The sequence below is a fragment of the Sabethes cyaneus genome, chromosome 2 (genome assembly GCF_943734655.1).
Source record: "Sabethes cyaneus chromosome 2, idSabCyanKW18_F2, whole genome shotgun sequence".
Taxonomy (NCBI): domain Eukaryota; kingdom Metazoa; phylum Arthropoda; class Insecta; order Diptera; family Culicidae; genus Sabethes; species Sabethes cyaneus.
In genome coordinates, this window is record NC_071354.1 from 7,927,200 (window position 1) to 7,951,541 (window position 24,342).

The 24,342-nt window shown below is 44.4% G+C and overlaps 1 pseudogene; it reads right to left on the reverse strand.

Annotated features, from left to right (window-relative positions):
• Positions 1-10,970: 10,970 nt before the first annotated feature.
• Positions 10,971-11,950, reverse strand: LOC128733571 (guanine nucleotide-binding protein subunit beta-5-like; annotated as a pseudogene).
• Positions 11,951-24,342: the final 12,392 nt, after the last annotated feature.

Below are 24,342 nucleotides of genomic sequence, written 5' to 3' on the forward strand. Positions count from 1 at the left end.
TGAATTGATGGGGCATTCTTGCACGAGGGAGGGAGGTTGTTAAACAGTTTGCTGTCGATGTACCAAATTTTTTTGCGGCCGAACTCGGTATTGAATCTTGGCAGGTAAAGGTGACCCATTTGTCTACTGGAGCGACTTTCGTGCATTGTACTCGGTACCGAAGAGGATTCAGCAAGGGTATTCCGCAAGTAAACCAACATTTGGAACTCTTGTAGTGCTCGGATCGGTAGCATTGAATCATCAGGATTCTGATATAGCAGCCTTGTGGGGTACATAACGGGTTTTCTGAAAACAGCTTTTAGGCATCTGTTTTGTATCACCTGGAGTTCTCGTAGTGATGACTTACAGGCAAGTCCCCAATTGGCAACCAGATATTGGAGTCGGGAGTGAATCAGCGAAAAATATAGCGTTTTTAACGTGGTAATGGGCAGGAAGGAGGAGACCTTCCTCAAAATTCCACACAAGGACGATAACTTCCGCTTTAGTGAAACGACGTGGGCGTTCCAGTTCATCTTGCTATCTAACGTTAAACCAAGAAACGGGAAATCCTGTACTTCCTCGATAACTTCATCATTGACTACAATTGGAACTCGATCCGGGAGTCTTCGGCGGGGTGAATGAATCAGCATGTATTTGGTTTTCGTTAGATTCATCGATAGCAGGTTGGTTGCAAAAAAATCGTTGAGAAGCAAAAGATCTTGTTTAATGTGGAGCTGAATTGTAGCACAATGATTTCCTTGGTAGAAAATTTATGTATCATCGGCAAAGAGACGCAATTTTCCACGGAGCTTGGCTAGATCGTTGATAAATATTAGGAACAATATTGGCCCCAGATTGCTACCTTGGGGCACACCTGTAGGCACCGTTCCTTGCGAGCTTTTACAGTCCCCTACAGACACGAACTGGGTTCTGTTTGTGAGGTAGCTTTTAATAAGCGATTTTGCGAACCCTCTAATTCCATAAACATCTAGTTTATCGATTAGCAATCCATGGTCTATTGTATCAAAGGCCTTTTTCAAAGCAATAAACAGGGATCCTACTATTTTTCTATTATCCAACGAGTCGTAAATGCTCTCCACTAGGTTACAGGAGGCTGACAATGTGCTTAAGCCTTGCCTGAATCCATACTGATGTTTATAAATGAGGCCATGATGATCGATAAAGCTCATAATCCGACTAACGATAAGCTTTTCTATTATTTTATCAAGGACAGACAAGCAGAATATTGGGCGATAGTTGCTAGGATTTTTCGTATCCCCAGATTTATGAACAGGTGTTACTCGAGCAATTTTTAAGCAGTCAGGATAAATTCCTGTTTGCACAATTTCATTAAATACGTCGGTTAGAAGAGGAGCAAATACATTAGGATGTAGTTTGACAAAACTTGCAGGAATGTTATCCGGGCCGGAAGATTTCATGAAGGAGAGGTCATTAATCAATATTGTAGTTTCATTCACGGATGCAGGCCGAAGAAAGATGGACGATTGAATGGGAGAGAGGGTACTAAATTTTCGAACATTTCTATCACTATCAATTGATGCTGTCAGTGTTGGCCCAATTCCGCAGAAAAAATCATTATTTACTTACTTAGGTGGCTTACCGTCCTAAGACAAAGCCTGTTGAACAAAGTTTCTTCATGTAACGCGGTTGAGGGCTACCGATCTCCAATTCCTCGGACACCTAGTACTCTCCGCCAGATCTCGCTCCACCTGGTCTAACCATCTTGCTCGCTGCGCTCCTGGTCGTCTTGTTCCTACCGGATTTGAGGCGAACACCATCTTTGCAGGGTAGTTGTCCGGCATTCTTGCAACATGCCCTGGCCATCGTATCCGTCCAGCTTTAGCCACCTTCTAGATACTGGGTTCGCCATAGAGCTGTACGAGTTCATGGTTCATCCTCCGCTTCCATACTCCGTTCTCCCGTACGCCGCCGAAGATCGTTCTTAGCACTCGTCGTTCGAAAACTCCGAGCACTCGCAAGTCCTCCTCGAACATTGTCCACGTTTCATGCCCGTAGACAACAACCAGTCTAACAAGCGTCTTGTACAGGGTGCACTTTGTACGGGTCTGCTCGACCGCAATTGCTTGTGAAGCCCATAGTAAGCACGACTTCCACTGATAATACGCCTCCGAATCTCACGGCTGGTATCATTGTCCGCCGTTACCAGTGAAGGTAGACAAATTCGTCGACTACCTCAAACTCATCGCCGTCGATCAATATACTATTGCCCAAGCGGTGTCGTTCGGCCTCGGTTCCACTGGCCAGCATGTACTTTGTTTTAGACGTATTTATCTTTAACCCAATCTTTTCTGCTTCGCGCTTTAGTCTGGTGTACTGTTCAGCCACCGCCACAGATGTTCTACCGATAATATCCATGTCATCGGCAAAGCAGACGAATTGACTAGATTTGTTGAATATCGTGCCCCGCGTGTTGATATCCGCTCGGTTCATAACACCTTGTAGCGCTATGTTGAACAGCAGGCATGAAAGACCATCACCTTGACGAAGCCCTCTGTGTGATTCGAATGAACTTGACAATCCACCCGAAATCCGAACACAGCACTGCGTACCATCCATCGTAAATTTAATCAGTTTGATGAGCTTCCTGGGGAAGCTGTTCTCGTCCATGATTTTCCATAGCTCTTTCCGGTCGATGGTATCATATGCGGCTTTGAAGTCAACGAATAAATGATGCGTGGGAACTCTGTATTCACGGCCCTTTTGGAGGATTTGCCGCAGTGTAAATATTTGATCCGTTGTAGACCGACCTTCGACGAAGCCGGCTTGATAAGTTCCCACAAATCTATTCGCAATTGGTGATAGACGGCGGAAAATGATTTGGGACAGCACTTTATAAGCGGCATTGAGAACGGTGATCGCTCGATAGTTCGCACAGTCCAACTTGTCGCCCTTTTTGTAGATCGAGCAGATAACCCCATCTTTCCACTCCTCCGGTAGCTGTTCCGTATCCCAAATTCTAACAATTAGTCGGTGTAGACAAACGGCCAGCTTTTCTGGTCCCATTTTAATAAGCTCCGCTCCGATGCCATCTTTTCCAGCTGACTTGTTGTTCTTTAGCTGCATGATGGCCTCCTTAACTTCGCCTATCGTTGGGACTGGCACCTCTTCCCCGTTTGCTGCACCGTCGAAATCGCTTTCCCCGCCGCCATGGTTTTCCGCCTGGGCGCCATTCAGGTGTTCGTCGAAGTGCTGCTTCCACCTATCCGTCACCTCACGATCGTCCGTCAGAATACTGCCAGTCTTATCCCGACACATTTCGGCTCGCGGCACAAAGCCTTTGCGGGGACCGTTCAGTTTCTGGTAGAACTTCCGCGTTTCCTGAGAACGATGCAGCCGCTTCAACTCTGCATATTCCTGCTCTTCCAGGTTGCGCTTTTTCTCCCGAAAGATTTGGTTTCGCTGCATCTTCTTCTGTTTGTGTCTTTCCACGTTCTGACGTGTGGTACTGCGCATCTCGGCCGCCCGCGCAGCGTTCTCCTCATCCATCACCCTCCTACATTCATCGTCAAGCCAATCGTTCCGCTGATTCCGGGCCACATGCCCGATGGAGCTCTCCGCTACACTGCTGATGGCTGTTTTGATAGTGTTCCAACAGTTCTTGAAAGGGGCTTCGTCCAGCTCGTCCTCTTCCGGCAGTGCAGCTTCGAGTGAATGCGCGTAGTTTGCGGCGACGTCTGGCTGCTTCAGCCGCGCGAGATCTAACCAAGGCTGGCGTCGGTACCGAATTTTGTTCACAACGGAGAGTCTTGGGAGCATCTTAACCATCACTAGGTAGTGGTCCGAGTCAACGTTAGCGCTTCGATAGGATCTGACGTCGATAATGTCTGAGAAGTGCCGACTGTCGATCAAAACGTGGTCGATCTGTGATTCTGTCTGATTTGGTGACCTCCAGGTGTAATTGTGTGGGATTCTGTGCTGGAAGAAGGTACTACGTACGGCCATGTTCTTGGAGGCAGTAAAGTCGATAAGTCTTAGGCCCATTTCATTGGTTCGCTGGTGTGCACTGAACCTTCCAATCACCGGTTTGTATTCCTCCTCTTGACCGACCTGAGCATTGAAATCCCCGATGACGATCTTGATATCATGTTTTGGGCAGCGGTCGTATTCACTCTTCAACTACGCGTAGAATTCATTCTTGTCATCATCGGTACTTCTGAGGTGCGGGCTGTGCACGTTGATGACGATTATGTTGAAGAATCGGTCCTTGATTCTCAACCTGCACATTCGAGGATTGATTGGCCACCACCCAATCACCCGTTTCCGCATCTCGCCTATCACTATGAAAGCTGTACCCAGCTCGTGTGTGTCGCCGCAGCTCTGGTAGATGGTATGTCCATCTCTGAACGTACGTACCGTTGAGCTCTTCCAGCACACATTTGCGGCTCTTCAATACGTCGGAGAGCACTCGAGTGCTCCCTTGGAAGTTGAGAGATCGGCAGTTCCACGTCCCGAGTTTCCAATCCATAGTCCTTTTTCGTCGCGTGGGTCTATTCCGATTGTTCCAGTAAGAATTTATTTGTTCTTCGTACCGTGCTTTAGTATTTTTGGTGGTGACGGCTTGCAAAGCCTGCTATTTGCAACGTTCTGAGCTCTCAATTCCTTTCTTCAAGTGCTTTTTTCATTGGGTCTATTTCAATCGTTACAGCTCGAATCTTCTTGGCCGCCGGTCATTGCGCTGGCAAGACCTGCGTCACCTACTTCCGGTTTCGGTGCAGGATCAATGAAGCTCGAAACCAGGCTGTCGGGAAGCTTGCCATGTAGAACTTTGCAGCCTTAATAGGAACTGAGCCAGTTAAAGACTGTACCCGAAGAAAATCCCACACTTTCATTTGTGTATAACTTTTTTACTGCATGAGTAAAAATTGATGAAATTTTGAGTAATGCCAGTTTAGAGTGTAATGTCTACCTTTGCAAAATTTCAACATAATCTGTCAAGTGGTTATCGAGATGGCTTCTAAGCAAGAAGTGCTTCGACAAGAAATTATGGGCGCTGGCCTGGTATCCAGACCAGTTCGTCCCACGTTCCACAGGTGGGTCGCGAAACAGTAGAGAATCGATCAGGCGGCTAGCTGGCAGTGGAAGAAAAGTGAAAACGACCGACCTCGTGAAGGCAAGAAAGCTGAGGGATTATTTCAAGCACAATTTGAACCTTTCGATTCGGGACGTAGCTAAGAAGGTCAACTTTTCCGTCTGTTTTGTCCAGCAGACAATAAAGCGGGTAGAGTACTAAGATTCCGCTAAGAGCTATTGCACAACGAGCGAGAACTAGAGCGTCAACACGAACGTTTAATGTTTTTAGCAGCAGGCAGTATCATGTCATTATTTCAAGTTAAAGTTATTCAATAAAGTTATTTCGAACGTACCTATTGCCACTAAATCAGCAGCAGCAACGATAACCTGCGAATGTTGTTTGTTAAAATCTCGGATTTCATAGCCCAGCGTATTCAGAAAAAAAGAGCTTAACACAACTCTCGTATGAAAATTGCCTCCGAAGAAGGAACCGCTGACCACGCCGGCGTTTAGCGGAGTTACGCTTACTGAACAGCAAAATAATCGACTCTTTTTCTGTATTCGACAGTCTCCAAAACCAAGTATTAAATTTCAGTCTTCATTCGGGTCCAATTTTATCACCACACATTGCATCGCATCCACAGTTCTTCAAAATAGGCTTCCGATTAGCCAATCCTTCCTTCACGGCGTTTGATTTTCTCCAGCACTCGTTTCGTTAGTGCTTTCGACTTCGATGTGACTGATACTACTGGTACTGGCTACAGTTGCACGTTAGCTTGAATCGTAGTGGGTGAACCTGGATCAATTTCCTCATCCGTGTCGTTGGAAGTACCATAAGTTTGTATTAGATCCAGGGCACCTTCTCCGGATATTTTGAATGTTATCTTGCAAATTTATTTCCACGTAACGACAGAGAAAAACTGACTCACTGCTACTGTTACAGGGAATACAGCTGCTGTGAGCTTTGAGCATAGCAGCCTGGTTCTTACGCCAAATAGAAGCCTGGTTAAAAACAAATTTGGACGTCCTTCGTGCGTCCTTGTGCGTGCTCCTTGTAATAGAAACTGGAACCATTTGACATAACTTTATTTACATGTTTATGAAGTTGAAGAATAACTGGTGCAAGTTTCTATACGTCGCGGAGCACTACATAATGAAACTCGAACGACCTTGAAAAATTTTGCACAATCACCTGTAAAACCCAGAGTGCAGTCGGGATCAAAGTTGGCTAAAGTGCCAAAGATGCCAAAATCAACAGTGTGTAATGTTCTGAAGGGTTATAAAGAGAACCTAGGTGTGGAAAGGTGGCAAAGAACTTTTAAGAAACCCGGAACTATGGACCGAGAGCTGAGGAGGAAGATATTGAGGAACATCACCATCCGGAATATGACCAGAACTCCAATGCCAACTATCAAACCACGCGGATTATCCTCGCTCGATAAGGCTATAGGTCTTACAGTGTCAGTACACATCCGAATCGGAATTTGGTAGCCAACAAGCATGCTTGGCGTTTGTACGAGCAAGTTTTAATGAAATTCAATGGATGTATTTTGATGGACGACGAAACCTACGTGAAAATTGTTTAAGCAACTACCCGATCAAAAATTTTACATTGCAAGTAGAATGCTTGAAGAAAGGGATTTTTCCATTCATTTGAAAACATGAAGTTAACGATATATAAGAATTGCTAATGTGCGACCAGAGTGACGACCTAGGTGAAAACCCGATTTGGCGTCCTCTTGCTTCTAAAATCAATGTTCCTTTGAAATTTATTATTTTTTAGAATTAGACTGCCATACATGATTCGTACAACTCCCTATACCCAATACCTTGCTACACTCGAGAGTGTCTTAGGGGCCATCCATAAAGTACGTCACGCTTATAGAGGGGAGGGGGGGTTGACCTAATCGTGACGATTTGTGACGTAGGGGGGAGGGGGGATATAAAGTTATGTGACGTCACACGAAAAAAATTTCAAATGAAAAATTTATTCGGGAAATTATAATTTACCCTTCATTTTAAAGCGGGGTACGCTGCTGAAAAGTAATGGGTAAAAAGATAGGACAAGAAATGTTCAAGAAATCGATTTCTTTAATGATTTCTTAAGCAGTACGCACCTCACAAGAAATGGAACACTGGTTCTCCGATTTGCGTTCAGATGGCGCACCTTTATATGTACGCGAGTTAAACGTCAGTTTTACTTTGGGAATATTACTCGGTTCAATTATTCCGCAAGAAAAAGTGACAAATGGGCAAGACGGATCGTCATCGGCAGCAGTCAGCAGAAGGCAAAACAAAAAAAAAGTGGCAAGTGTGCATGAAAAATACTCCAGAATGTACCAGGTACCAGCGCGAGCGCGGTGCGGTAGCCGGTAGGATTCACTATTTATATTAAAGATTAAACGGTGCACACTTCTAGTCCTGGATGCCGGATTGTTTTAGGCAGATACCACGTCGGATCGTGCTGAAGGCAGAACCCACCCCACCTAGTGGAGAAACTAGCTTGCAATTGCCGTTGATTCAAAAGGAATTCATGCCGGAAATAAATTGCATAATATCTTTCGTAGGTGCGTCCGCTTTAAATTGTTTAACGATTGTTCGGAAAGTGTCCTTTTGTTGCGGAATGGAAATAATACGATTTATACTATGACTAAAAACTGTGTAAACGCGATCCGTGATCCGAGCTGGTTGGACCAGTTGGACTTTCCGCCGATTAATATATTGCGGCAGCATGTGTTCGCCACTTTGAATAAAGATCTGCTAGCAAAAAGTGCGTCAGTATCTAATTATAATGCTATTGGAGGATCGGCCGATTCCGGTTTGTTCAGCTAGCCTACCCACATCAACGTGATCCTAAATACTATGATTAGCAATCGACCGGTCAACATTCAAGAAATTATGAATCGTTATGTGAATCGTGCTGGAAGCTTTGAATTTAAACAGCGCTCCCCTTCCGCCGGGAAGTGAAGCAGCACCGGGAGGATCGCTACCAGTATACTGGTCGCCAAAATATGACCCTACAAGTGGTGATAAGGACATAATGTGCGGTTTGAGTCTTAGCCACAGAAAGGCTTAAACGAAACCTACATTTCAGATCCAAACGAACGGCGCAGATAATGCAACTTGTGTGCGAGAGTTCAGTTGTTCAACCACATCTAAAACTACTGAATGCAAAGGATGCTTAAAGACAAACTCCATTTATGATGGCCGTTACCTGCCGCGCTTAGCAGGCAGGAAAAGTTTTTATGCTATTCTCCAATTGGGCTACTGGATATGTCAACATTTGAGACTCAATTATATTCTCGTCAGGTGGTACTCCTGATCAGTTCCCGTTGGGGACCTTATGCTATAATGAGACTCGCTCTTTGACCTGACCAGGTTCGATAATGTTAAAAGTAGATTTATCAGACCTGTCATTTTGACTGGTCGTGAAATTTCAATTCAAAATTTCTTCAAAATATAACAGTTGCTTTCATAAACGATGTTTTGAGTTTTGTAGCTATAACTAGAGAATACGTTTTATAAACTTAATGTTACTTTATATAGGTATATGAGTACACCCAATTCTTGTTTTGCACGGACTTTTTTTGCACGGTTTCTCGAAATAACACGGTATTTCTAAAATTTCACCAACAACAGTTGTACACCTAATTCTTTTTTTACACGGATTCTAGTACGCGGATTTTTTTGCACGACTTTATTTGCACGGTTTCTCGAAATAACACGGATTTTTTTACACGGTTTCTCGAAATAACACGGTTTATTTTTGCACGGTTTTTTTTACACGGGACGCATCCCCCGTGTGAAAAAAGAATTGGGTGTAATAAATATAATTTTTGTTTTTGCCATTTATACCTATACCAGCACCAGTCAGAATGATTGGTGCATGTTTCTTTAAAGAAGTGTAGCCTTTCGGAAGAGCGGTGTGAATTATCCAGTGAAGCACCGTTCCTAATATCTTCGCCATTTTTGCAGACTTTCGTCGACAGTCGGTTCTTTTCGGTGGCTCTACTATTCTTCAGCTGACCGATTTCTCGCCGGATCTCTTTAAGATCGAGAGTCGACACGCTGTTATCCACTATATCGCAATTGAGATACCTATCAAAGAACTGCTTCCACCCACCAACCACCTCCCGCTCGTTTGTGGGCAGGTTTTCCTTCTCGTTCCTACTCTTGTGAGTCTTCGGTGTGTATCCTTTACGAGATTGGTTCACCTTCTCATAGAGCTTGCACGTCTCACTAGTCTGAAGCTCTCCTTCTGGCGTTTTACAGCCTCACTGATGGCATATCCTGCTCCACCTATTTTCGAAGCACAGAGAAAGGCGCGTAGTTCTCGGCAACTCGCGGATTGTCTAATTGTCGAATGTTAACCGATGGCGACTTTATCGCTAAGTATATACCGTCAATAGTTTTGAGCGTACATGTATTACTACTAGGATCTGAGTCGATATCTGCACCCCGTACGTTGGTAATGTGCGAGAATAACCGGCCAGCGATGAGGATATGGTCGACTAAGTTCAATGTTCGTTGGTCTGGTGATCTCCACGTGGTTTTGTGAGTCTTTGCGGGGAAAGAAAGTGCTTCTGATCACCAGGCCTCTGGAAGCTGTTGTACCGCCGGTCGTTATCCCTATATATTGCTTCCCTGCCGATCTGGGCCATAATGTCCCCGATAACGATAATATCCCGTGGCGAGCAGCAGTCGTACATTGCTTTCAGCTGGACATAGAAGGCTTTCTTCTCGTCGTCGGGTCTACGGTCTTTTATCGCCAACGTGAGACAAGTTAGAACACCTTTTCGAGTCACCCCGAGTCACTGAATGATTGGCCAATGTGCGTGCCATGATAATGACTGACGCTGATCTGAAAGAGGCGGTAATTCCCAATCCGAATCAAACATTCTATGACGACGACAATCAGCTGGTCTATACGTAGTCCCAAAGCGGAACCACGCTGTTGGATAAATTTTTTTAGACACAGACTACAATTTAAAATTTGGCTGTAATTGTACGATGCAGCAATGATCCATTGGAAAAATTACTGGTCACATTGATAACCATCACAACATGGAAAAAATCGTCCGGAACGAATTGTTATAAGAAGAGCAGCCGGCGCAAAATTAAAACGAAGGCGAAATAAGAAAAACAAAACCGAATGAAGAGAAGTTTGCGATTTACTATTTACTAACCTTAACCTACTACTTACTACTACTTTACTACTTAACCTAACTAAACAGTGCTTCAATATGTAGTTATGACGGTTATGACGCATCTCTTGACTTCTAGATATTCTTCAAAAAAAATTCGAAGAGCCATTATTAGGTTTATTTATTTTATGTTGCAAGAATATATTTACTCCTCATACGCAGCCAAGGCGCCAAGGTAAACTACCTGGACTTGCATCTGAGTTTAGGTAGTCTTTTAGTATTTCGAACAAATTTTTCATAACTAGAGGTACTTTCTCTATTCGCCGGAAAGGATAAATGAAAAAAAAAATCATTAATCGTTATTATTCATCTATTGGAAACAATTATTCGTTTGATATTATGTAAATACTTTGTATTAAATCTAAAATAAATATGCCACACGATAATGCTGATAACCGATATATATATATATATATAATTGATATAGAAAATACTTGTGCAACATTTTTAGTTTTGATTACATTCAGCAGTCTGCTTACTTAAACTTACCAAAAAAGTAAAATTATTTTCCTCGTCCTGCAATGAATTTCAATAAAACTAAATATATGTTTTTGCGCTATTTGCGAAAAGTGCTTAGTTTTCACTAATGTGACAACCACTGAATCTAGCTTGATCTGTTATACGAGACACAGAGACATCCAATATCGAATTCGCGACTAGTCTGATTACATTATGTATCCTAATTAAGCATTAATCTATAACTTTGGTAGTGCGACAGTCTACATAGTCGATAGTTTAAGCCCAAATTCTAAGGGTAAAATCCCAACTTTCAGTAGACAGAGCTGTGCCATCAGGAGATACCTGTAAACTAGATACCTTATTTTCGTGGCCATATAGCAAGCGCACTCATTGACCTTTCAACGTGTCCCAAACATTCATGGTATAGTCGTTGTAACCAGCAAACAGCAAACGTCCACTGACGAAAAAACCGACTGAATTCACACTGAAACATTGCTGAACACTGCAACCTCGTTATCGGCACGTATATCAAACAAACGGCAAGTGCTATCATCTTCACGGGTACTGATGGCAGCACCGCTGGGATGAAATTCAACACTGTTAACATCCGATTGCTGTCGCCCGAATGATTAAACTGCATGTCCGGAACGCATATCCCAACTAAATGCCATCTTATCACAGCTGCCGGAAACGAATGTGTTCCCCTTTTCGTTCGGAGCCAAGTCTATTGAAGTTACGTCCCCTAAATGACCGTGGAAACTTTGTAATAATTGTCCGGACTCGGCATCCCCCAGAGCGCAAGTCGAGTCACCGCTTCCAGTCAAAATTTGTTGATCTGAGAGGAAAAATGCAACAAGACATGTAGCTGGTGTAAGTTCCAACAGTTTTCATTCGCGAAGAAATATCCTCCTCCATGGTAATTGGACAGACAGCAGCTTGTGCAGCCGGGGTTGCTGTTACTACCTGTAATTGACAACTTAGAATAAACTTTTTACCGTTGTTTTGATCACAAACCTGAATTGTTTTTCGTTGGATGGCTTGCTGGAAAACGGAGACCAAAATACAAATAACTCTTCCTAGGCTGGTTTCAGCATTATTATCATTGGGCTGGTTTTACCAAGTACAGGCTACCTGTCGGTTCTCATGGAAACCGGTTGCACGTTGTCGATTTGAGTAATTTGAGCCATTTTTCCACCGCTTTTTTGCAGCCGTTTTACATGACTGATAGTTTTCATCTGTCCGACTGACACAGCCATTCTGGAGCCCCCAGCGTAGCTATTTGTTGATTTGAAGTACCTGTCTGTTGCTCCTGTAGTTTAGCTGGTGCGAAAATTTGCGCTTATTAACAGTGGTTTATGCGACTGGCTGATAACTTGTCGCTTCATCATCAGCTACATTTCGTTCTCGCCTTCATAAATTGGGTCCTTCGCTGTTTCAATCCTACCTGGATGGTAGCAATCGTTCCGGATTGTGTCACAGTTCCGCTTACTACGACATTAACCGTGGTAACGGACACTTTTTGAGTAGCTTGCTGAACCTGAGCCGTAATGACCAACGGTTCCGGTACGAATGATGTTTCCCTCTATGATAACTGGACTTACTGGGTTGCTGCCAGATTGGTTGCTGTCGAAGGAACTAAATTTGTGATATGCTGATCGGCTAATCGTCGCTGATTACCGTTGCGGAGGCGTATTTGCCACCTCCAGTTGTGCCTGGATTAATCCTTAGCCTGGGCTATTAACACTGACGGCGGTTAGACTTCGGGTTTCGAAACGCTAATAAAGAACGTTGTAATTTCACTAATTGTTTCATAATCTTATTTTTTCTACTTACCGGTATTTTCTCCGTCGTGTTATCAGATATTTAATATACAAATTTCAAATCTAAAAGTATTTGATTTATTGTTCGTCCGTCACTGCGCGCTCTGGTAGAATTTGACTGTTATGTAGCTTCGCACAGTTTCCGCATTGTGCTGATTGCGCTGAACGCAGTTGTCAAAATTTCTTTGGGAATAAGGGGTATTTTTTCTTGACCTGTTTTCTTTTTAGCAGCGTACCCCGCTTAAGATACAACTATTGAAGGCTTCTATAAAATTAACGTACTGATGGACTATAAAAGAAATAGTTACATTTTTTTGAATAACTTTTTTTAACATATATGTGCGAACAGGACTCAATTTATTCTTCTAATATGAACTCTCCATTCAGGTTTCGCAGAATATGCTACACACCACTGAAGGCTCCTTGAGTAAAGTCCTGCCTAAAAGATTTTTGCAACCGCAAATAGCAGTCGCATAAACTCCTGAGGGGCTACGGGGTGCTACCAGAGACCAATGGCAATGTTTCCACTTGATATTCGTGCTGAACTCAATCGATAAACATACTCATACCGAGGTTCCATGGCTGGTTTTAAGGTTCTTCCGTATAACCTATACTGCCGCTTACTCAAAAGCTCCCTAAAGGATACAGTTTATGCCACTTGCCGATTAAATTTTGCATCTAAGGTAATGTTGAATGATTGGAAAAATATACAAAATGTCAAGATCCGTCAAAAAAGTTCTTCCAAGGCGTGTTGCTACAAGACGTCAGCAAAAAGTCCTGATTTTTTCAGCTAGATCAGACGAATTTAGATCGTGAATATGCGCGACATTAATCGATAACACATCAGCGACTTCAGAAGCGTGTCCGATCGCTGCAATTGGAAATCATCTTGAAAATCCGTGAATCGATTAATAAGCTCGAAAATTTTCTTATTTTATTTGCTGAGTTTATTTCTTTTATTTGATGAATTGATTGAAGCGAATTATATTGATAGCTTGAAATAAAAAGGTTGGAACAAAAATTTATTTTTTGTTGTTATGCAGTGGGGGGAGGGGGGCGTGACGTGACGTACTTTCCCAGGGGGGGGCCAAGAATGTGTGACAAAATGTGACAAGGGGGGGGAGGGGAGGTCGATTTTGGTCAAAATTTGCGTGACGTACTAAATGGATGTCGCCTTACTGAGATTCAGTACTGAGATTCTGTTTTGGCGCCAGCTAAAGTTGGCGCCCTTGGCGGTGGCCAGTCCTGCCAACTGCACGCTACGAAACTGTATGAAGCTAATGATATCGATATCGTTCCAAAAGAGTTGAGCCCTACAAATTATTCGGAGTTTCGTCCCATCGAAAGATCAAATATGAGGTAATAGATGGCACATTTGACAGTGTACCAGGTTTGTTTTTTCAACTATTTACAATTCACGGTAGCTGTGCACCGTGCAATTAACATACTTTTTCTATGGTTTATGCACTTATGACATCCAAGACAAAGGTACTGTATCGTAAAGTATTTGCTACGATTGTAGAAGTAGCTGAAAATACTGGCATCGATTTGAATTCTGACATAATATTATCGGATTACGAAAAGGCAATCATCAATTCAGTAGCAGCAAAGTTTACTGCTGCCAAAATGCGCTGGGTCGACCCTCTAATAGGTTCCAACAAGATTTAGCGAACATGTGCGGAATCCGGAGTTTCAAAAATCAGTCTTATTTGCAGATAGCAGAAACTGATCAAATACCAAAACAAAACCAAACGAATTTGCACACTTGCGTACGTATCATGGATCTCTTACCTTCAGAGTGTTCTTTATAGAACACAACCAGCGGAAAGCAATAACGATTTTAATTTCACTACTTTTGACGTAATGCGATGTAGAACGATAAATCACTCTTTTGCCTCTGGTCCAATCATGAAAGCAATATGAATTTCAGTACCGGAGGGGCGACTGATAATCGCAAACTTTTCGAATTACTTTTTTACGTTGATAGCAAGAATAGCAACAAAAAAATGACACCCGTTCGCCTACCGTCATGGTTTACTTGGATCTTGATTTTCCTGAAAGAAATCAACGGCTTCCAAAGCACTTGGAGCGGGTGGTTGTTGTTTACAACCGTTTTTCAACTTAGAACAAAGCCATTCATTCAAAATGAAGAGAACTGAAGGGATCATTAATTAGCTGCTAGATAGTACACTGGCAATTAGCAAGATGACTGCAAAGAAATATCAAAAGCAATTGTCATGATAATTGACAAGCTTATCGCAGTTTTGCTGTACGTTTTTTTTCTATAAAGACTAATGGTGGAGTGCGTTCAACAGAATGGATATTCTGTTTTCATTCTTCAAAGAAAATGAATGATTGATTCGTTCAACCAGTAAATTGCTATCCTCTTGGAAGGCTCTTTGAAAAAGTATCATAACAAGCAGTAATTGTTATTTCCAAAGAAATCGAACATGCGTTCGAATAATGCATGGAATCTTTTTGTTGCTTCTCACATTCTGTGGTGAAATTGTTCACTTTATTCGATGGTACTTACGAATCACCTGAAGAGCACAGCCCGACCTAACTTCCATCACAAACTTAATTCCCCAACAGTCAGTCAAAGTAGGGCACCTCTTATTCCAGTTGCGCCACTATACTAAATCAAACTAAATAGAATAACGAGATAATGATCGGGCGCTCTTTTGAAAGATAAAAGAAACTGCACCAAAGTCGATAGACGGGACGAGACGGGTGCTTCGAGCTTCGATACGAGCATCCATCCATCCGCCCACTTACTTACAGTGTGCTGCAAGTGCACGTTTGCTGCATGCAGTTTCCATCGTTATCATGGCAGACCACGCGATAGCTGGAAGATGTTCGACTTCCTTCCGCCTACTGCTGCTTTTCCGATCCGGGGGCCGGCGAAAAGAAGTCAGTTTTTGCTTGTTATAAAACAAAAAAAATCTTATCTTCATCGAACGGTACCGTTTTGTGAGCTCAACATTAATGTTCGGAGCAATGCATGTGTGCCTGTGTGCCTGTGTGTGTGTTTCTGTTTGTGTACTTGTTCACTATAAACTGTCGCAGTGAACACGGTTTTTGTACACCGAAAAGGTTGGTTGGTAGATGGTACAACATCGCATACAAAGCTAGACCATCCTAGACCAGGTCTATCAGAATGTAAACTATTCAGACTGCCCCCGGGGCAAACAAAAGCAATAGAGTGTAGAACAACTTGCGAGGGAAAGAATCGAGTGCAGCCCGCAGCGAGTAGCGAGCAGCGGAAACTTTTTGCTGCTGGAATTCCGGACGAACCATCAGAGGCCCCTGCCCTGGTTCCTCTGCCGAGCCGACTTCGATGAGGGACTGTGCTGTTTGCTGTATTATGCATTGAGCACAGGACGTAGGTACGTACTCGCTCGGTGACGGAGTAACATGCAGGCTTTAATGATGTCTATTCGGACATTCTATAGGAACAAAGAAACGAATGAACTTTAGACTGGGCCTGGTCTGGCGAAACTGGTTCAAGCTTGGAGCCCCTGGAATGACCTAAATTCTTAAAATAGACTTCTGGACAAATAAAATAGTAAATGTGTATTTTCATTCTTAATGAAAAAATTAAAAATAGAAAACTTACAATCTAGAAAATACCTGCCGTATTACTGTATCTTGATGCCATCCAGTAGCAGCACGAAACTCAGTGTTGTGAGATTGCTCATCCAACTAGCCTGTGTCAAGAGTAAGAATTATCCGGAAGCGGCCGAAGTGATTCTGGCCAAGAAGTTACCCCGTAATCTGGAGACGTTGATGCTGAACGGTGGAATCCCAATCCGAAAGTGGTATTCTAACTCGAAAGAAGTACTTAACGGAATTTCTGAAGCAGATCGAGAAACTCTGGTATCTATTCTGGACTCCAGTGCTAATGAAGTGATGAAGGCCTTGGGACTCCGGTGGGATCCGAAGAAAGACCTGTACCTGTTTCACCACAAATTACCTAATTCGACAAAGGACGAAGACAAGGTGACGAAGAGGAATGTCCTGTCCCAGATCGGAAAGTCGTTTGACCCCCTGGAACTCGTGGCACCGGTGATCTTCGAAGCGATTATGGTTTACGTTTGCACTGAAAAAATGGACTTTTTTCGGATAGTGATAAAAAAAACTAAGGCAGCTAAATGAGTTTGATAAATTTCCCATGAAATTAATTATATTAGCGTACTTGCAAAAAATTCTACGCCCTTACGAGCGACCTTCCGGCAGTTAACCAGAACATTCGCCATGGCGGACGACAACATGCGTGTAGACATGTTTTTGAGTTCTTTCTTCGCTTTATTTATCAATTCCTCCTCAGTTTTCACGACAAAATTGTTGGAGCAGATCTTACGCTTCAGGTTTGCTCAGAAATTCTCGATGGGACGTAGATGGAGGACATTAGGTGAGTTCACCGACTTGGGTACTACATCGATATTCAACCGCCATCTGCTCCAACCGACGCCAGATTCGGGCAGAACACCGCGTCTTCATCTTCGTTCTTCCAGCGGGTACTTTGTACTATAAATTTCCCCGTTCACGGCCACTCCGGAGCGAAAAAAGAGCGGTTTTGATGTCCTCTTCTCGCTGATTGTTAGCCACAGCAGCACCTTCTTGGGAAACTTGGTGTGTGAAATGAACCTCGGAGCTCACTTTCTTCGTGGGGTAGTAAGCCCTGCTAGTCGTTGCCATCCAGGGTGAGATTGAGGTCGTCGTCCATCACCACCGCCACGACGCGATTCGCCCAGAAAATCGTTTTGACCAAGCACACGCAGCGACGATGTAGCCACTTTTCCCTCGGTTTTCCTGTTCAGCATCCTTTGAAGCTTCTTGTTGCTCAGGAACCGTCCGGAACCGAGCTTTCTTTCGATGCACTGATTGTTGTCCAATAGTGCCAAGATGTTGTAGATACCGGAACGGGCGTATACGGCGTCCACAAAGTACCGCACGATGTCCGTTTTCAACGCGGTGGAGTAGCTGAACGGAGTAGCTTCACTCTTTTCGCCATCACGGTTAGAGTTCGACTGGGTAGTTTCGTCAGTGCGTATGAAGGTAAACCTACAAGCGATAATTGGCGGTTATTGGGCATACTCTTTTGACATTCATTGGAATGGATAAGAAATTTAATGGATTATGACTTCGTAGTTTTTGCAAACTTCGGGGAGAACGTCCAAAAACGCCACGGAAAGTTTCTTATCAAACCAAAACGCTGCAGCGCGCTGTTCGAGAGCGAACTTGGCTACGGCTCGGCCAATATGAAGTTAATGTCTGCCTCTGAGTGCACTCGAGCGTTTTTTTTATACCGAAGACAACTCAGGGAGTGGGGCCCCCCCTACTGGGGCGTGAGGATCCAGACCCACTAAAACCCTACTCGAGTCTCTGTGTGGCTGGTGACAAATACCAGGCAACAATATGTGCATCAACAAAGGGGTGCGTACTGTATGCACGTTGCATAACAGCAACTCCGATACGAAGATCTGCCAATTATAGCATGCGCTGTAAAATACACGGATCAAAGCATGCAGAGAAATCTCCTCGTAGAATAGTCCTCTTTCTCTACTGGGCCACCAACGAGGTAAGACGTGAATTGATAGACTCTCTGCGCTACCTGGCAAGGCCACACAGTCTCCAGCCTCAATCCCCCCTGGCACCAACTAATCAATATTACTTCAGGGAGGGGCTATTGTGCTTAACGCACACTCTTAGAAAACTACTGGACTATGGTAGTTAGGCTGTTTATTCGCCGTTGATCGGCTTTCCAGCGGTTTTGTAGCTCAAGTACAATCTGGGTAGCAGCCGCGTTGACCGCTCCCCAGACGTCCTGTCTACAGATACTGTCTAAAACAACCATGCCCTGACAGAATTTGTATCAGGAAGTTGACTTCGCCGTGGCGCCTGTTGACCCACCGATAGTTCCGGGATAAGTCGATGTGTCCACCGGCCTTTTGTGGAATTAGACCATGCCCGCTGCCATGTGATCATCGAGGCCGATCTTGTGGTACTCCGTATGCCTCTAGTTCCACGTTGGTGGAAGCACTCTACGTCTTCGCTGATGATGATGCCAATAGGCATCATACCTGCTAAGACGCAGATTGCGTCATGTGAAACTGTGCGAAACGCACTCGCCACCACGTTCACCACGATAACCTCCGTTTTATGATGCGATAGCTCCAGTTTCCTGGATCGCATACAATCTTCAACAATGCTTATAGAGTGGGCAGCCGTCAACTCTACCTCTCTGATAGATTTACCATAGACTTCCAAGGTGATGTCATCCGCAAAGCCGACAATCACCACCCTGTAGGGAACGAGCCGAGTTAGATGAATCAGCGTAAAACAAATTAATGAAACTGGATTATTTACTTGAGTGTAACTGAAACCCCTTGCATAGGAAGAATACCGTCGTACGAACGATAAGAGACAAGGAGAGAAATGAATCGTTCAATATGAGACTTACGCATACTGTGGCATGATGATATAGCATGCTCTAAACAAGGGTCAGTTTTTGGACGAACGTAGACTTCGACGGACGTTGTTCCGTGTTCCGGAGGACTCGGTTGAAAATAACCGACGGACACGACACACCCCTCCCGGGAACTTTAGCTCCAACACCTCGTCATACATGACGTTCCACAACACCGGGCCCAGTATGGAACCTTGCGGAACCCCTGCGGTGATTGGAACGCACTTCTGACCCTCCTCTGTGTTGTAGCATAGCACACGATTCTGGAAATAATTTTCCAGGATCCTGTACAGCGACACCGGCACTAGGACGTTCCGAAGCGAGTGGGCTATGGAATCCCAGCTAGTGCTATTAAACGCATTTCTCACGTCGAGCGTGACAACTGCGCAATAGCGAATACCGGTCCTCTTGCGCTGAATCGCCACCTCGGCTGTCTTAGTGACAGACAAGATGGCATCCACCGTAGATTTGCCTTTTCGGAAGCCGAATTGGTTCCTTGACAGACCGTTTGTACCCTCAATGTACTGTACGAGTCTGTTAAGGATAACCCTTTCCAGTACCTTGCCGGCAGTATCGAGCAGACAGATCGGCCTATATGACGAGGGGACACCCGGAGGTTTTCCCGGCTTCGGTAATAGGACCAGATTCTGTCGCTTCCATCTGTCCGGGAAGCTGCCAGCTTCCAGGCATCTACTCATTACTGCCCCGAATAATTCGCGAGCCTCCAGAATAGCAGCTTTAATGGCCATATTCGGGATTCCGTCTGGTCCCGGTGCCTTGCTCACCTTTAGGGATTTAGCGATCTCAATGAGTTCCTCGTTCGTAACCGTTACTTCCTCCCCGACCTCTAAACCGCCGTCGCCCACGTTACTTTGGATGTACGGCACGGAGGCCGACTAGTGCTACTAGTGCAACTAGTGCTACTCGACATTCTGCTCTGCCCTCGTCCGAACGAGCTCTTTGCATAATTCTCCTTGCACGAAAGCAGGCCCCGCGGAGGTCCGCAATTTCTTCTGTCCACCAGTAAACCGGTGACCTACCATACCTAGGTCGGCTTTTCCTAGGCATGGTGGCGTCACACGCTCGCGACAGCACCTCAACCAAATCACCTCAATCGCGATCACCGCACTCTCTTCGGATCGCTTCCACAAATACTTCAGGATCGAAGTATGATGTGTTCCATCCACGGGTGGTTGGATTGGCTCTACCCGCCGCCTGCCGCCTCGTTATCTGATCAACACCATAGCGGACCGCCTGATGGTCACTGTGAGTGTAGCCAGTGGACCCTCCAGTCTCCTATCAGACCAGGACTGCCGAATGTCACGTCGATAATAAACTCTGCACCATTCCTACTGAAGGTACTTGTGGTGCCGACGTTGGCCAGGCCTACGTTGAGCTTTGCCAGAGCCTCAAGCAGAATCCGACCCCTATGGTTCGTGCGACGACTATAGCCACATAGTCCATATAGCCGCCATCCCGGACCTATCCAAGACCCAGTTACCGTTTCCGGCAGGGATGCGGTATGGGTCCGAGATGATGGCAATGTCCGTCAACGACTCAGTAACTGCTTGGTATAACAGCTGCTGGGCCGCATGGCAGTGGTTCAAGTTTACCTGCGTTACCTCCACTACGCCCGTGTTTTAGTCGCCGGCGTGCCTGCCGGGAACTTTGAGCCTCCTGTTGTGTGCTTAGCGTCCCGTTGGCTGTACATATCAGGCACTTGGGCGGCGCAGAATAGTCCCTCGCTATATGGCCCGCACTGCCACATCTTCTACACAGGTGGCTTCTGTCAGGCCCCTTACAGCTCCAGGACTTGTGCCCTCGCTCAGAGCACCGAAAGCATCGGAAGCCTCCGGCTGCTGGAACACGCTCAGTGGGCATACGGAGCATCCCACCTTCAGCTTGGCCGCCTTCAGGGCTGTATTTCCGTCTACCAGTGGAAGTCTTATTGTAGCTACCTGGGTTCCCGCGGGTCTCTTGCGCAGACGAACTGCTTCGGTAGTCACCACCACGTTACATTGCTCCTTGAGAGCACGTGTCAGTTCGACCGCTTCAGTGATCTCGTCCAGGTTTTTAAGCTGGAGAGTCATCTCAGGCGTCAGTGCGCGGATCTATATGCCATCACCAAGGACCTTTTCTGCCAGCACTTTGTAGGCAGAATCCTTCTCAATGGCATCCTTTTTGAGCTTAAGAATCATGTCGCCCGTGCGGGAGCGGCGGATACTCCGCACATCCGCGCCAAGACCCTTCAGCTGCTCGTCCCCTCTCATGGCCTTCAAAACTTCTGCATAACTCAGCCCCTCAGTTTTGAGGATAAGGGCATCGCCTTTGCTCCTCTTTTTTCTGGCCACTTTCGGTGGAGTTCGATCCTCCTCTTTTTTTCTTCCTGGCCTTCTTCTTTTTCACTGTTTCCCACTGATTGTCGGGCGCTAACTGCGTCTTATTACCCTCGGTGGGTTTCTTAGTTTGCTTACGACCCTCAGCAATCAAGCGCTTCTTCGGGCTCGTGGGGGTTTGTTCCTCTGGGGACTGCCTTGCACGTTTAGTGGATATCTTGTTGTCCGCTGACTGCTCCGTAGTCGCAAGGGCTACGGTGTGGTCAGTCGTTGACAGGCAGGCATCCGTTTGTACAGACCTCGAAACAAACGCCTTCTCTACCACTTTTACTCGCGCTTCGAGTTCACTGTGTTCCTTCATCGCAGCACGCATGGTGCCCCGAAGCATGAGCAGACTTTGTTTCAGGTCCTTCGCTAGGGTGCTGCGGCCTGCCACGAACTCGATAATGGCATCGAGCTGATGAGACGCCGCTACCACTCTTGGTAGCATGTCTCTCTTTCCTTCCACTGCTTTTATTAGCGACGGACCATTCATCGCTGCGTCCGGCGTAGATGCAGTTGGAGCGACAGGTGTGTCGCTTCCTTTTCCCCTTACGCTGGCACTTCTGCTCGTATCCATCGGCGGAGATCGCTGGATACCACCTCTTGCGAACAGATTATCTAATCCGTCCGCGCTCACTGAAGTAAAGTTTTTTTGATTTTGATTGTTCATATAGAATCCCACGAGTTGAGGAGAAAGAAGAGTCCGCCGCATCAGAGCCTCTCATGATGCGGTAAGGGCTGATTACTGTGGAGGGCGCTCTGGTACTCCACAGGCTTCGTTTGAGGCTAAGTATTTATAGAACCCCCTCCCCCCCACCATTCATCCCTCGGTACGGGTCGCATGACACCTTGGATTAGGGGTTTATCCATTCACGTTTTTACTTTTAGCCATGGATAAAAGCTATTCAACCATTCTCCGTTAGGAGCTTTGGGCCCTCTGCTCAGGTTCTCAGTATTTTCAGGTTCATCGAACATGCTTCTACCGAGATCCGTCATTTGCAGGCGGAGAGTTTACACTCAGCCTTCGCATGACTGCCCCCTTCTCTGTCCGCATACGACCCTAGTTTCCGTCGGTTGCCCGGTTTCCACTAAGGAACGTATCCCGGATGGTACCACGAGAAGGTAGAGAGAGGGGTTGCTAAATAAGAGGCTGTGGAACTTCGTGGTAGTTCTGGAGCGCATTATACAACCATTTACCATCCCACTCGAGTGTTTGATTTGGCACGATTGTAAAATGTATTTTGGATCGGTGCTTTCAGGAAATTATGACCACGAATTACAAAAGTTTGAGTCCGTTCAATTATATTGCTCTTCAGCTGATCTGCAAAGCTAAACACTATTTACATTTTTACACTCGAACAGCAAACAATCATGGACGTTTCCATAGTAACTCCGGCAGGGTGAACCAGACGCACCTGCAATGGATGTCAAAAGATTGCGCCCACTTGTGATCAATAACTGCCACTACCGCTCGTGGAAAGCTGGATAGGAAAAATTTAGGCTAAACTTATCAAGTCTCGAGTCTAAACTGTAAAATCGAAAGTCTAAAGTCAGGATTTAAAATACGAAAGTCAAATCAAGTGTTAAAAATTAATTGAAAATTGAGAGCTGAAAATTGAAAATTACAAATTGAAAATTGGAAGATAGGAGATGAAAGATGAAAGATTAAAAATGAAAGATGAAAAATGGAAAAATGAAATATGGAAGATAAAAATGAAAGCGAAAGATAAAAGACTAAATCTATAAGACGAAAGATGGAAGCAAAAGGTGAATGATGAAAGATAAAAACTAAAAGATAGACAATAAAAATTAAAAATTATAAATTGAGAATTGAAAATTTAACAATGAAAAAAGAAAAATGTAAGGTAAAAATTATCAGCCAAACATCAAAACAGAAAAGAATCAAGTTTAAACTGTAAAATCGAAAGTCTTAAGTCACAATTCGAAAGTCAAACCAAGTGTTAAATCGGAAATTGAAAATTGAAAATAAGAAATGGAAAATTGCAAAATGAAAATTGAAAATTCAAAATTAAAACTTCAAAATTGAGAAATGAAAACTGAAACAATCAAAAAGAAAATCAAAAAAACAATCAAATTTCAAAAGTTCAAAAATCAAAAGAATAAAACCAAGCGAAAAAACAAAGGTCAAAGGTCAAAAATGAAAAATCAAATGAGGAAAGTTGGAAGTTGAAAAAAAATTTAAAAGTCAAATTCCAAAAATCTAAAATTTAAAGTCAGAAGTCAATAAATAAGTCAAAGATCAAAAATCAAAAGTTGAAATGAAAATAGAAAATTGAAAACTAAAAGACTGTTAGTCGCCGAGTATTTCGATTGGAATTTACGAAAAAATGACGCACTAAAATTGGCGAAACTTCAAGCATGTTGTTTGCATCGGCATCGAGAAACGCATCAAGAGAGTAAGCCACGGGGATAAAAGCATAGGTACACACAGCACAGAAACCACGAACCGAAAGAAAATGCTGAACAAATCTAACAAAACAAAAGACGGCAGCCAGAATGAATTTGAATGAAAGTCGCACTCCCGCACGGCCGCAGCATTGCGGTTGCATTTTGTATTGTTTCAAAGTCCCACACAACAGCAGTTGTTTTGTGTTGTTTACTCTGCCAGTTTGCTAGTTCCTTCCATATTTGTTCGGTGGATCGTTGCAAAGCAACCAAGCTTTCAATCCACCTAACAGTGAATAAGAACCTGCCTCTCTTATTGGGCTATGTCGTGTAAAAATTAGGTTACAAAATAAAAGACTACAAAACAACGTAATTTTTTACAAAACACAAAAAGAAAAATTAAAACCTTCCCCCCGGTGTCGTGTGAGACAAACAAAACCGAGCCTTGCTGTCCTCGTTATGCTAGTTGTTAACCATAGACCGTCTCGGGCCGGGCTCGGCAGTTAGTGTATTTACGCCGGATAGGTCCTTTTTGGGAACACGTAACAAGGAGGTCGCAAAGCCATCGCCGCCCG